Source organism: Leuciscus leuciscus, assembly GCF_965113295.1.
Source record: "Leuciscus leuciscus genome assembly, chromosome: 1".
Lineage (NCBI taxonomy): Eukaryota > Metazoa > Chordata > Actinopteri > Cypriniformes > Leuciscidae > Leuciscus > Leuciscus leuciscus.
The window spans coordinates 4476256-4490082 of record NC_138725.1 but is presented as its reverse complement, the minus strand read 5'-3'; the positions used below and the strand labels follow the sequence as shown (position 1 = coordinate 4490082).

The following is a 13827-nucleotide window of genomic DNA, read 5'->3' as shown; positions in this document are numbered from 1 at the left end:
CAATGTGTTGTCTGTACGGACAAGCACATGATGGCCTCTCAGGTCTGGGAGGAAATGTCTCAAAGCATTGAAGACTGCCATCATGTGCCACGTGATCTGATCGTACGAAGTGGGTTTCCCCTCAGGGAGAACCCTCTGGTCCTGAGCCACCACTGCAAGGGTCTCATGTACAGTAGGCCCAACAGTCTCTCAAACTGTTTCACAGTGCGTGACTGGCCTAGCTTCAACTCTTTTGTGGCTGTGAGGATAGTAGCAACACGAACAGGCAATAGTGTGGCTCGCATCATGACTGAATCCCATACCACACCAAGGAAAATGGTTCTCTGTAGTGGAGAAAGCACACTCTTCTGAACGAAAGCACCCGGTATTGGTATTCTTTCCCCCCGAAAGAAAACCTCAGGAACTTCCTGTGTCGAAGGAGGATGGAGACATGGACGTAAGCATCTTTTAGATCTATCTTGACAAACCAGTCCTCAGATCTGATTTGAGTGTGAGCCTCTTGAACTTGAGTTTCTCGACTGCTCGATTCAACAGACGAAGATCTAAAATGGGATGCAACCCCCCCCCCCCCCCCCCCCCCCCCCCCCCCATCATTTTCCGTAACATTGAAGTAGCTGCTGTAAAACCCTGATTCTCTATTGGGCGAGTACATCTGCTCTATTGCTCCATTTGTTAATAGAGACTCTACTTCTTGCTCCATTACCAGAGCCTGCTCGGGATGTACTAACGTGGGTAGCACCCCGTTGTACCAAGGAGGAGGAGAACCAAACTGGATTCTGTAACCATTCCCTATTATCAGCAGGAACCAAGGAGATCTATTCAGCAGATACTTCCATTCTGTCAGAAAATCTACTAAGGGTACCAGTCTCTCGAGACTGGCCTTTGGTGTTACTGTAACAGGCATTTCGGTGAATATGAGTATGCACAGCTGAAGCATACTGGCAGGAAACAACCGAACTGACTGTTTTTGAACCCCCCTCAGAGGGAGCGAGTCTGACGCAGCGTCGAGTTGACCCTTAGCCAAAAGCTGGAGACTGCTGCTCCCCGAGGCATCAAGGGTGTCGGGGTTGGCAGAACAGTCCCCTGAGGTCCCCGAAATAGAACGGGCACCATATACTGAGGTGAACACCGCTCCACCCCGGTTGGGGCTAAAGCACGTGGCGTCAGGACCGCTTCTGAGCCGAAGCCTTCTTAGCCATAAGAACGGTCCTCAAATCCGGCTTTGGCTTAGAAGACTTCGGCTAAGAGTGTCGGCTCGGCCGCCATGACTCTCTTTTTGTTGTGCACGATATGAGGATCTCGGCTAGGGATGCTTACGCCCAGCATCCCCAGGGGGCTGGACCCGGCGAGGGAGAAATTTCTTGAAAGCCTCTGATTGTTTTTTTTGGTGTCTTCAAATCTTCAACAACCGTGTTGACTGAGTTGTCAGAGAGACCAGAAGGAGAAATATGAGCATCTTCCTTTAGGAGGAGAACTAGGAGATTTAACCAGAGGTGTCTCAGTAGCTACAAGAGCTGTCATAGACCACCCATGAGCGATCTCCTTCGTAGCCCTGAGAGACAGATCTGTGGCCCGACGAAGTTCTCGAATTTCGTCGGACCCACTCCCTCACTATTATCCAGATCCCCCAACAGGTCTGCCTGATAAGCCTGAAGCACTGCCATAGTGTGAAGACAGGCTCTGGCTTGACCTGCTGCAGTATAAGCTTTGCCCAGTAAATTAGATGTAGTTTTTAAAGGTTTAGTGGGCAGCACGGGAGCCTTCAGGGACGATGCTTAACCAGGAGACAGATAGCTCACGAGCTTCTGCTCAGCCCGGGGCATCAACCCATAACCATGTTCTCTCAGTCCCCTTATGTCTGAATATGTATGCACCTGGTCTCCAACCCCGCCGAGAGATCCATTTGCGAACCCCAGGTATGCAATCTCCGTGCTGCCTCAGCAGCAGCGGGTCCTGCACCCTGAGGTTTGCGAGCCTGGCCACTTTCATCAAATAATGACAGGCGGGAGCGGAGCATGCGTGGCGGGAGCGGAGCATGCTCACAATACTGACAGTCAGCTCCCTCAAAGGCTGACATAGCATGCTCCACTCCCAAACAGATTACACAAAAATCGTGTGTATCCCCACCCGTAAGGAAACGAGGGCAAGGAGAAGCACATGACTTGAATAACTGTTTTGCCATACTTTAGATAATGATGTGACAGACAAACAATAAATATAATAGACAGTTTTGACACAGTGCTTTGCTGAGGCACAAAAGATAGCGCCGGTTGCACCGGATGTGCTTTTTATCCTTTCCTGGTCATGACGTCACCCGTCCGTGACGTTCATTATTTCCATTGGACTAGTTGACATATGTGCTTCAGACGTAATCACGTGGGGTTTTCCCAAAGCGTCATCGATGCAGCGCGAGTTCCCTCGGAAAAAGGGAACAGAAATGTTAGCCTTTAGCTTTGGCTATTTATGTATTTTAATTCGGTATATTGTTAATAATTTGCATAGGTAATATTGTTATTTGGTGTTTCGTTTATACAGGTTTTTCAAATGTTATTTAATAAGAATATCTTTTTTTTCCACAAAATATCTTTTTTTTTTCACTCCTGCACATCATCGGTGAAGCTCCTCCCACTGCAATCACATCATCAGTGAAGCTCCTCCCACAGTAATTCAGCAATAAATGCTGTAAATTCCTATCAGCTACAAGTGAAGACGAGCATGAAAGCATCAGGAAGAGCTGAAATCTGCAAAGACTGAGTTTATTAAAGAGGACAGTGAGAACATGAGTGATCCAGAACCCTGCAGAATGAAACACACTGAAGATCCTGAAGAACAAAGAGGTTGGTGTTTATTCTTCATTCATTCATGATGCTGAAGAACATTCATGTTAGAAACATTCAAGCACTTCATCACATTTAGATAAACAGTTAAACTATGAAATGGTACAGAATGTTCTGGGTTTTCTTCAACAAATGGACAGTAAAGGGAGATTTGAGACATTTTTATATTGATTGTCAACATCAGATCAGGCTAAATACTATTTTAATTGTTTTATTTTATATTTATTTTATATCTGGTTTCCAATTTGCAACAACGTTACCAGAATTGTAGTCATTTTCAACAGTTTACAAAATTAATTTTTTTTTAAGAATAGTCAGTAAACACCAAGTTACTGATAAAGTTGTATTTGTCAAATATACAAGTTATTCATAGTTATAGAGTCTTCTTACAGTAACTTTGATAACAGGGTTGATGAATACAATCAGTGCTACAGTTTGTGTAAAAACTGAGACAATGGATTGAGATTATTTTCTTGTCTTCCCATCATGCAGTAGAAAGAGCCCAGATGATTTCACTTCCTGGGTGTCACAGTTTTAAGAAATGCTCTGTTTTTAAAAGGAGGAAAATCATCTCAGGAGTAACAGGGTTGAGTGAAACATGTAGGACACAGATAAAGATAATAAAAAAAATTTAATTTAAAAATAGTTAAAGCCGCGGCCACTCTACACTTTGACCATGTGATATTTCTACAGACGATGCAACGGCCGTGAAATGACGTCACATTCTGCGGCAGCTTTTTTACAAACATATATATATATAACGTATAACAAATAATAATCATTCAAAATTTAAACAATAAACAATCCACTCCACTTGAATGCTAAACGCTTCTGTTATTTCTCACAGGGTAATTCACTTGAGCTTGTGTTTCTGGTGTCCCACTTTCACATGCGCATGAATGGAAGTCTATTAAGGAAAAGTCTAGTGTGAACGGCCATTAATAATTAAAAGGTTTTTAGTAAAATAAATATCAATCTCAAAGTTGGTGTCAAAACATGGCAGTTTTGTATATTTTAATGTTAATATCATGTTAGATAATTGTCATTGATCAAATACATTTAATAGTTCTTGCTAAAGAAACATGGGATTCGTGCCTATAATGTTTTAAAAATTATAATTGGAAGATAAATTGACCTCATTCATGGAAAGTTTCAAGGACATATAATCAATTTAATGATAATTTTATCATAATAATTACATTTATAAAAAGGCATCAAATTATCACAATCATTTATAACAGTTGTCTACTTTCTACTATTACATCAGGGCTCACTTTCATGTCCATTCACTTTATATTTCTCTCTTTGAATTATTTTGATGTACTGAAAATTAAATGTAATATTTGTTTCTTTCATGTCAGACCTGATGGAAGTGAAGGAGGAGAGTGAAGAACTGAGTGAAGTGGAGGAGGAGAGTGAAGAACTGAGTGAAGTGAAGGAGGAACATCATGTCAAACCTCAAAGTCCCTCAAAGACTAAAAAGACATTTTTAAAGAAAAGAAGAGCCAAGAAATCTTTCACCTGCACTCAGTGTGGAAACAGTTTCTCAAGCAAACAAAGTCTTGAGATTCACATGAGGATCCACACTGGAGAGAAGCCATTCTCATGTGATCAATGTGGAAAGCATTTCACACACATAACAAATCGTAATCGACACATGAGGATCCACACTGGAGAGAAGCCGTTCTCATGTGATCAGTGCGGGAAGAGTTTCAGTCAATCATCATCCCTTATTGTTCACATGAGAATCCACACCGGAGATAAGACGTTCACATGTGATCAATGTAGCAAAACATTTCTCTGTGCATCAGCCCTGAAGACACACCTGGCAGTTCATACGAAGGAGAAGCCGCATTCATGTTCTGTGTGTGGAAAGAGTTTTTCACTGCTGAAATATTTACATGGACATGAGAAAACTCCCACTGGTGTGAGAGAGTACATGTGCTTTGAGTGTGAGAAGACTTTTACTACAGCGTACAATTTAAAACAGCACCAGAGAATTCACACTGGAGAAAAACCTTACAAGTGTTCACACTGTGACAAGAGATTCAGTCACTCAACAAATCTGAAAACACATGAGATGATCCACACTGGAGAGAAGCCGCACACATGTGATCAGTGTGGAAAGAGTTTTGCTTTTAAAAGTGACCTGAAGCTACACATGAGAGTTCACACTGGAGAGAAGCCGCATGTATGCCATCAATGTGGAAACAATTTCGCATACAAACATTCTCTTGATGTTCACATGAAGATCCACACTGGAGAGAAGCCGTTCTCATGTGATAAGTGCGGGAAGAGTTTCAGTCAATCATCACACCTTAAAGAACACATGATGATCCACACCGGAGAGAAGCCGTTCACATGTAATCAATGTGGCAAAACATTTCTTTGTGCATCAAACCTGAAGAAACACCTGGCAGTTCATACGAAGGAGAAGCCACATTCATGTTCTGTGTGTGGAAAGAGTTTTTCACTGCTGCACAATTTACATAGACATGAGAAAACTCACACTGGTGTGAGAGAGTACATGTGCTTTGAGTGCGAGAAGACTTTTACTACAGCGGACTGTTTAAAACGGCACCAGAGAATTCACACTGGAGAAAAACCTTACAAGTGTTCACACTGTGACAAGAGATTCAGTCTGTCAGCACATCTGAAAAGACATGAGAGGATCCACACTGGAGAAAAACCTTACAAGTCATCCTTTACCAACTCTGTGTGAAAACAGCTTATTTGAACCGCATTCAGTCACCATTAAAATCCATTTTGAAGTTGTTTATAGTTGGATTTTCTGCAGGGGTTCAGCCGCAAGACTGCCGAATGAATAAAGAAACGTTGTCAGCAAGATGGTCGAAAACTGTAAATTTCTTGTCTATGACACCCACTACAACTTATACCAATGACGGAAATAAGCGCGATTAAAATATCTTAAAGCAAGGGTTCCCAAACTTTCCAAATGACAAGGCCCCCCAAATACCACTAGGTTCTGGCCAAGGCCCCCCTTTTGCAGGATGTGTTATTGAACCCATCGACAATACTATACTGCAAATGTAGAAATAACTAAAACATCTAGGTGAACATCTGGGGCCTGTTTCAGAAAGGAGGTTAAGTGAAAACTCTGAGTATGTTGACCCTGAAATGAGGGAAACTCTGAGTTTTCTGTTTCAGAATGGGAGGTATGTCAAACCTGAGAAAGCAGAGTAAGTCAAGCCTGTTTCTGAAAGAGAGGTAACACATACTCAGAGTCAGTTACCATGGTAACTTACTCTGTGAACCTAACCTGGTCAGGAGCAGGTTTTATTCGGTAAACCCAGAGTTTCTTTCGGTCTCCTCCCCTTTTTTAAAGAGGAAGCGGTGTTAGAACACCTCATTCATTCTTTCAGTACATTTTTATTAATAAAATTAATCTTTTATTAATAAATGAAATATTGCTATTTTTACTGCTGTTTTTTCTATTTTTTTTTTTTAATAAGATGAAGTCTATATAACTCCTTAACTGGCAACTGAAAATACAGTAGTAGATTAGAGTTACATAATGTAGTTCTAACATTAGGAGGGGGAGGGGGTTATACTTAGATTTAAACTTAGATAGGCTACTCCACATAAAAATGTGAAGAAATCTGAATGTGTAGATTGTTTGATGTGTAGACACATAATATTAACATTACTTCTGTAGAGGCCTACAGATAGGCCTCTCTGTGGCAGCAGAAACTCTTTATCCTCATTGTCATGTGAAGATGAGCATTTGGTTGAGTGCACTTTATAACACTATTTGTCATAATGGTGTATTGAGTAGGCTACTTACAACTGCCTGGGGTTCTGTTGGGACAGGAGGCTCCAAAAGACAGATATTACCATCAGAATCTGTTGGGACCAACAAAAAACCCAACCCAAAGTAAAATAAATTAAAATATCAAAAATAGCCTATATAAAAAAAGAACACCTATGTAAACCTCTTACATTTTATGAGGCCCTTGGATCTTCGGGAGTGACTGGCTCTGAAGTCCCTCCAGGAATTCCCTCAGCCGGAAATGCTGCTGCACTAGATGCTATTTAGTTAGTTATGTCAAATGTAAAGTCAGGTAACCTACACCCATGATATGCTCAAGCCTTACTTGATTGAATTATGTTTTTATATTTAATTTTCAGCTGCTGCCATGTTCTTTTAATGCCAGCAGGATTGCCCCTACATGAAAATTAAAATTAGGTTGAATAACAATGTTCTTCCAGTTTCACCTCTGATATTATAACAGTTGGGTAAGTTACTTGTATTGCTAACTACAAATGACATCTTCAACAGTGTAATTAGATTAATGTAATAATGGCTATCTTTAGAAAGCATTGGTCTACTTATTACTATTTACTAAATCCCATGTCAACCTCGACCACTTGAACAATACAAGGAGAGACAAGAAACTGCACTTTTAATGCTTTCAAATAAACAATATACAATTGCATGAATTATTCTTGAATTGACGTGAAGTGTGTAGAGGGAGAAGGTTACATTAAAAATATACCTTCTAAAAATGTATGTTAAATATAGGCTACAGAATTGTTCTATAGTCTAATGCAATTACATCAGATTTTACTTTAAATTACAGAAGAATTCAGAGTAATCCCTTTAATTAAATTACAGTATTAATGTTCTAATACTGTAAAATTACAGTAATAATGTTCGTACTGGTGAGAAATATGAAGACCTCTTTTTGTCTGGCGCTGTTGCCATGGTGACTCATAATAATAAAAAAAAATAAAAAAATGAATAAATGTAAATAATATCTGCGCTCCATTGATAATGGCTTTTTATAGTTGTGGTGCACGCGCTTAACTCAGAATAGGTTAACTCAGAGTTGATTGAACTAACTCATTTCAGCTGTTCTGTAACTTCAGAGTTTCCCATCTCAGGGTAAGTCAACTCAGAGTTCAGGTTTTAACTCAGAGTTGGTTGAACCTCCTTTCTGAAACAGGCCCCAGATTATGTGATAATGTTTGATACCAGCCAATCAGAAAGATTATAGAGATGCACTGATTACAATTTTCTAGGCCGATTCCGAGTTTTCATTGAGTTTGACCTGCCGATACAGATTTTAGCCGATTCCGATTTCATCTTTTTAACCACTTTACAGCACACACAAATATTTATTTTCTATATACAGTGGGGAGAACAAGTATTTGATACACTGCCAATTTTGCAGGTTACAAAGCATGTAGAAGTCTGTAATTTTTATCATAGGTATACTCTTCAACTGTGAGTGACGGAATCTAAAACAAAAATCCAGAAAATCACATTGTATGATTTTTAAGTAATTAATTAGCATTTTATTGCATGACATAAGTATTTGATACATCAGAAAAGCAGAACTTAATATTTGGTACAGAAACCTTTGTTTGCAATTACAGAGATCATACGTTTCCTGTAGTTCTTGACCAGATTTGCACACACTGCAGAAGGGATTTTTGCCCACTCCTCCATACAGACTGAAGAAACTAGGGTAATGGGAATGGTTCAGGTGGAGTGAGGGTTTGGTGAGCAAACAGAGTCTCGGTCAGAAGACGTCAGAGGATATGGAGTGATGAATGACAAAAGGAGAAGGCAAGGTTTGTTGCAACAACAATGGTTTTATTTTATTTTATCATGAAGTTTGACCTTGGTTCAATGCATTGTCTGTGTGCTACAGAAAGGAATAACAAAAAAATAATGACAATGGTCAACTAACACAAGTTGAACAATTCTACAAATCAACAAAGGAAATATAAATTTACTAATCACTTATACTAATAATACACTTATAATCACTTAAACTGAACAGGCTTTAAAACAGTTCAGACAAACTATCTTCCCACATGGCTCATGGCACATGTCTGGCAAACAAAGAAATCAGTTAACAGAGTGACAGTAGTGATGTTACATATGACACTGAAGCTTCGATGCGCGTATCACACAAGCGAAACAATTTCTAGTGAAGCCCCGTATCGGGGTGTGTATTGGTTTACTAGAGTCACGTGATCGATGACAAACAAAGCCTCACTGTCTCTCCAGTCACGTGCGCGTTTCGCTTTGGGGTGTCAGAAGGCTCGAACTCCAGATCGTATTTAACCCTTTGGGGTCTGAGGTGTTTTCTGGGCCCTGGAGGTGTTCTGACATGCTTTGACATTTGTGCTTATTTCTGTTACTTGTGACATTTTCATGGCTTAAGTCTGATTACACTGTATTCAGCACAAACTCTGCTACAATAATATATCAGCAGCATGTGTGTAAAAGTTTGTAGTTTTGAGATAATGACGTTTATGCGTGGTTTGTGAAAATACAAAAAAAAATTGTCACTGAAATAAGGTCATGAAACCCATACTGATTATTTCTTCACAAGACTTTTGAAAATTGTATCACGTAGCCTAGAATGTTTGCTCTAAAACTATGTGAAAATCATCCTGACTGCTCATTCAGATGAGACAATATATTGATTTAAAAATTTTACGACGTGTTTTGTGTCAAAAAGCTTTATGCGGAGAGGAGTGATCACCTCATTACTATGTATGTTTTCGCACCTTAGAAAGACAAAGACCCTCCCTAATGGCCCTATTAGGAGCTTATCAGGGCCCATCATTCTGAGCAACCTTGCACAAGAATGAGGAGATTTAAAAAAGAATGGCTGTTTGATTGTTAGGGCCTCCAGGACCAAAGAAAGATCCCAAATAGAAACCAAATAAGATCCCAAAAAGGGGGCCGCGGGGTATTCATCCTCCTGGCTCCTCTAAGGAAGCGGATGATGAGCTCGTTCCTTCCTATCGCACGGCTGCACGTCGGCTCAGCGAACGCTGTAATAGCCGCAAAATAAACTTTGAGCGTGGAAGGGGACCTGCCCTTGTCCAACAGCTCTTGAAGGAAGGAAAGCACCCACGAAACCCCACACGTGCGTGGATCCAGGCTCTTTGTAGCGCACCATTTGGAGAACACTGACCATTTAGACGTGTAGAGTCTTCTTGTAATCTAGACTGTGTGATCGTGTTCACGACCCCTTTTGGCAAAGCAACGGGTATCTGTTGATTATCCACGCATGCAGAGACCAGCGCTCTGGATGGTGATGCCAAATTGATCCACCGGCTTGAGAGAGAAGATCTCTCCGCACCGGGATCGGCCATGGGGCTACGTGCAACAGCCTCACCAGCTCTGGGAACCAGGTTTGGTTCTCCCATCACGGGGCTATGAGGAGCACTGAGTGGCGCGTTTCCCTGATCCTCTTGAGGACCATTTTCCCGGGGGAATGTTGTCCCTGGACAGTCTGTCTGGGCCGACTTTCCTATGGCCCGGTATATGCGAGGCTCTCAGCGAGCGCAACGAGTGATGGGCCCACACGAGAAGGCGTTCTGTCAGTTTGCAGAGGTTCCTGGATCTGACACCGCCCTGGTGATTAACGTAGGACACCACGGACATGTTGTCCGTGCGAACCAGTACGTGGTGGCCCCGCAGGTGTGGGAGGAAGTGCTTCAGGGCATTCTCGACCGCTATCATCTCTAGACAGTTTATGTGAAGGCTTTTCTCCCGGTCTGACCAGAGGCCATAAGCCGGTCTGCCCTCGACAAGAGCGCCCCAACCGAGGTTAGAGGCGTCCGTCGAGATCAGCTTTTGGTACGAGACAACTCCCATTGTCACTCCCAACTGGTACCATTCAGCTGCTATCCAGGGCTGCAGAGCTGAAACGCAGTTCTGAGTCACTCTGATTCCTGAGCCGCCGGCAGCCCAGGCTCGGTGAGGCACTCGTTCATAGACAGTACGCAGTAGACCCAGCCCGAGCACTGCTGCAGCTGTCGCCATATAGCCCAGCATTCTCTGAAATCTTTTCAGAGGAACAACGCTGGAAAGACGCCGCCAGGTGCCGAACACAACGCGTGCGCTGTGTCGACAAGCGGGCCGTCATAACCACAGAGTCCAGCTCTATTCCCAGAAAAGAGGTTGACTCTTTTGTGAGCTCTTGGAGCTCCAGTGAGCTCTTGGTCCAGTTGACCGTGAGACCCAGGCTTTCCAGATGGCTGAGAAGCACTGTTCTGTAAGATTTGAGTTCTCTCTCTGACTGTGCCAAAATCAGCCAATCGTCCAAATAGTCCAAGATTTGGTACCCTGACTTCTCAGGGGAGGGAGGGCCGCGTCCATGCACTTTGTGAATGTACGGGGTGCTAAAGACAGGCCGAATGGCAGGACGGTGTATTGAAATACCTGACCGTCGAAGGCGAATCTCGAGAATGGCCTGTGACGGAGTATAATCTGAATCTAAACCAGTCCCTCGGGTGAATTTGCGCGAGGATTTGTCTGGTTGTGAGCATTTTGAATGGCCGTCTCATGAGAGCTTTGTTCAAATATCTCAGATCTAAGATAGGTCTGAGAGCTCCGTCCTTCTTGGGTACGAGGAAGTAACGACTGTAAAAGCCTGACTCGCTCAGAGAAGGATGTACCGGTTCTATCGCCCCCTTGCACAGCAGCTTTGCTATTTCTGCTCGAAGTAGGTGTGCAACTTCCAGATTCAATCTCGTCTCGGTCCGTGCTCGAAAGCGCGGGGGCCGGCGAGCGAACTGTAGTGAATAGCCCTGCTTAACAGTATTCAGCACCCATTCTGACACGCCCGGAATCGCTTCCCATGCTTTTGCATGCATAGTCAAGTCAAGTCAAGTCAAGTCAAGTTTATTTATATAGCGCTTTTCACAACATAGGTTGTATCAAAGCAGCTTCACAGTAATAAATTAAAACAATACATCAATGTTTGTTTCTAGTGGAACGTCCACGTTTGGTAATGCTGATCAATAGTATCGTTGATTGATTAATTAAATTAAATATCCCCAACTGAGCAAGCCAAAGGCAACAGTGGCAAGGAACCGAAAAACTCCATCAGGTGACCTAATGGAGAAAAAAAAAAAAACCTTGGGAGAACCCAGGCTCAGTCGGGGGCCAGTTCTCCTCTGGCGTTTATGAACTAGAGGTCAGATTTACCTGTCAGATTAAAAGAATTATATGAATGCTTGGCTGAAGAGATGCGTCTTTAATCTAGTTTTAAACTGGGAGAGCGAGTCTGAGCAACGAACAGTATCAGGAAGGCTATTCCAGAGTTTTGGAGCTAAATGTGAAAATGCTCTCCCTCCTTTGGTGGATCTGGATATCCTAGGTATGACCAAAAGCCTCGAATTTAGTGATCTTAATGAGCGCGATGGATTATAGGGTGAAAGAAGATCCGTTAAATAGACTGGAGCTAAGCCGTTTAGGGCTTTATAAGTCAGTAGCAATACCTTGTAATTAATACGGAACTTTATAGGTAACCAATGTAGTGATGATAAAATTGGTTTTATATGATCATATTTTCTTGATCTAGTTAGAACTCTTGCGGCGGCATTTTGGACTAACTGTAGCTTGTTTAATGAGGACGCAGGACAACCGGCCAACAAAGCATTACAGTAATCTAGTCTCGAGGTCATGAATGCATGAACTAACTTTTCTGCATCAGAAACAGATAGCATATTACGTAGCTTAGCAATGTTTCTAAGGTGGAAAAAGGCTGTTCTTGTAACATATGAAATATGATTTTCAAAAGACAGGTTGCAGTCTAATATAACACCCAGGTCTTTTACTGTAGAGGATGAAGTAACAGGACATCCTACTATGTTAAAGTTATATTGTGAGAGGTTTTGTGGGCGGTTTTTTGAACCGATGATTAGTACCTCTGTCTTGTCTGAATTTAATAAAAGAAAATTGCACGTCATCCAATCTTTTAGATCTTTAACACACTCTGTCAATTTGGATAATTTAGCGTTTTCATCTGGCCGTGATGAAATATAGATTTGAGTGTCATCAGCATAACAATGGAAACTAATTCCATGTTTCCTTATAATATTTCCAAGTGGCAGCATATATATTGAGAATAATAGAGGGCCTAACACAGATCCCTGCGGCACTCCATAGTTTACTGGAGTTATGATTGATTTTTCTCCATTTAAATAAACAAAATGGTAGCGGTCAGATAAATACGATCTAAACCAGCTTAATGCTTGTCCTTGAACACCAGTATAATTTTGTAGTCGATCTAAGAGTATTGTATGATCTATAGTATCAAACGCAGCACTAAGATCAAGTAAAACTAATATTGAGAAACAGCCTTGGTCAGAAGCTAAAAGTAAATCATTTGTGATTTTAACGAGCGCAGTTTCAGTGCTATGGTGTGGCCTAAATCCAGACTGAAACTTTTCATAGATGTCATTTTCTTGCAAGAAAGAGCCTAGTTGAGCGGACACAACTTTTTCTAGTATTTTAGACATAAAAGGTAGATTTGAAATGGGTCTATAATTTGCTAGATTATGTGGATCTAATTGTGGTTTCTTAATGAGAGGTTTTATAACTGCCAGTTTAAATGTTCTTGGAACATAACCTAAAGATAAAGATGAGTTAATAATATTGAGGAGAGGCTCTTCCACTATAGGTAACACTTCTTTCAGTAGTTTAGTTGGTATAGGATCTAATAAACATGTTGTTGTTTTAGATGAAGTGATAAGTTTATTTAACTCTTTTTGTTCTATAGTTGTAAAGCACTGTAATTGTTCTTGCGGGGTGATAATTGAGGCTAAATTATAAGGCGCGATTGAAGATTGTACATTTACAATTGTGGTTCTGATGCTTTCTATTTTCTCAGTGAAGAACTTCATAAAATCATTACTACTAAACTGTAACGGGACATTTTGTTCGGGTGACGTCTGTTTATTTGTTAGTCTAGCCACGGTGTTAAATAAAAACCTTGGATTATTTTGGTTATTTTCTATTAGTTTGCGGAGATGCTCAGCCCTGGCCGCTTTTAGGGCCTTTTTATAACGTGACATACTGTCTTTCCACGCGATTCTAAAGACCTCTAAATTAGTTTGTTTCCATTTACGCTCTAAATTACGGGTTTCTCTCTTTAGAACATGCGTAGTATTGTTGTACCACGGTGCTTTAATTTTCTCTCTGACCTTTTTGAAT

General features: G+C 41.3%; 1 protein-coding gene across 2 annotated transcripts in view; it reads left to right on the top strand.

The window, feature by feature from the left end:
- The window catches only part of LOC309494221 (alpha-2-macroglobulin-like protein 1), a 38333-nt gene that overhangs the window by 12076 nt on the left and 12430 nt on the right, over positions 1-13827 (top strand). The window contains exons 2-3 of one of the 2 annotated variants that reach the window (XM_082163482.1): positions 2620-2837; positions 4199-8435. The exons of the other annotated variant lie outside the window; for it this stretch is intronic. The gene's annotated coding sequence lies outside the window, so the exon portion shown is untranslated. The remainder of the gene's footprint in view (positions 1-2619; positions 2838-4198; positions 8436-13827) is intronic. 2 annotated transcript variants of the gene reach the window in all.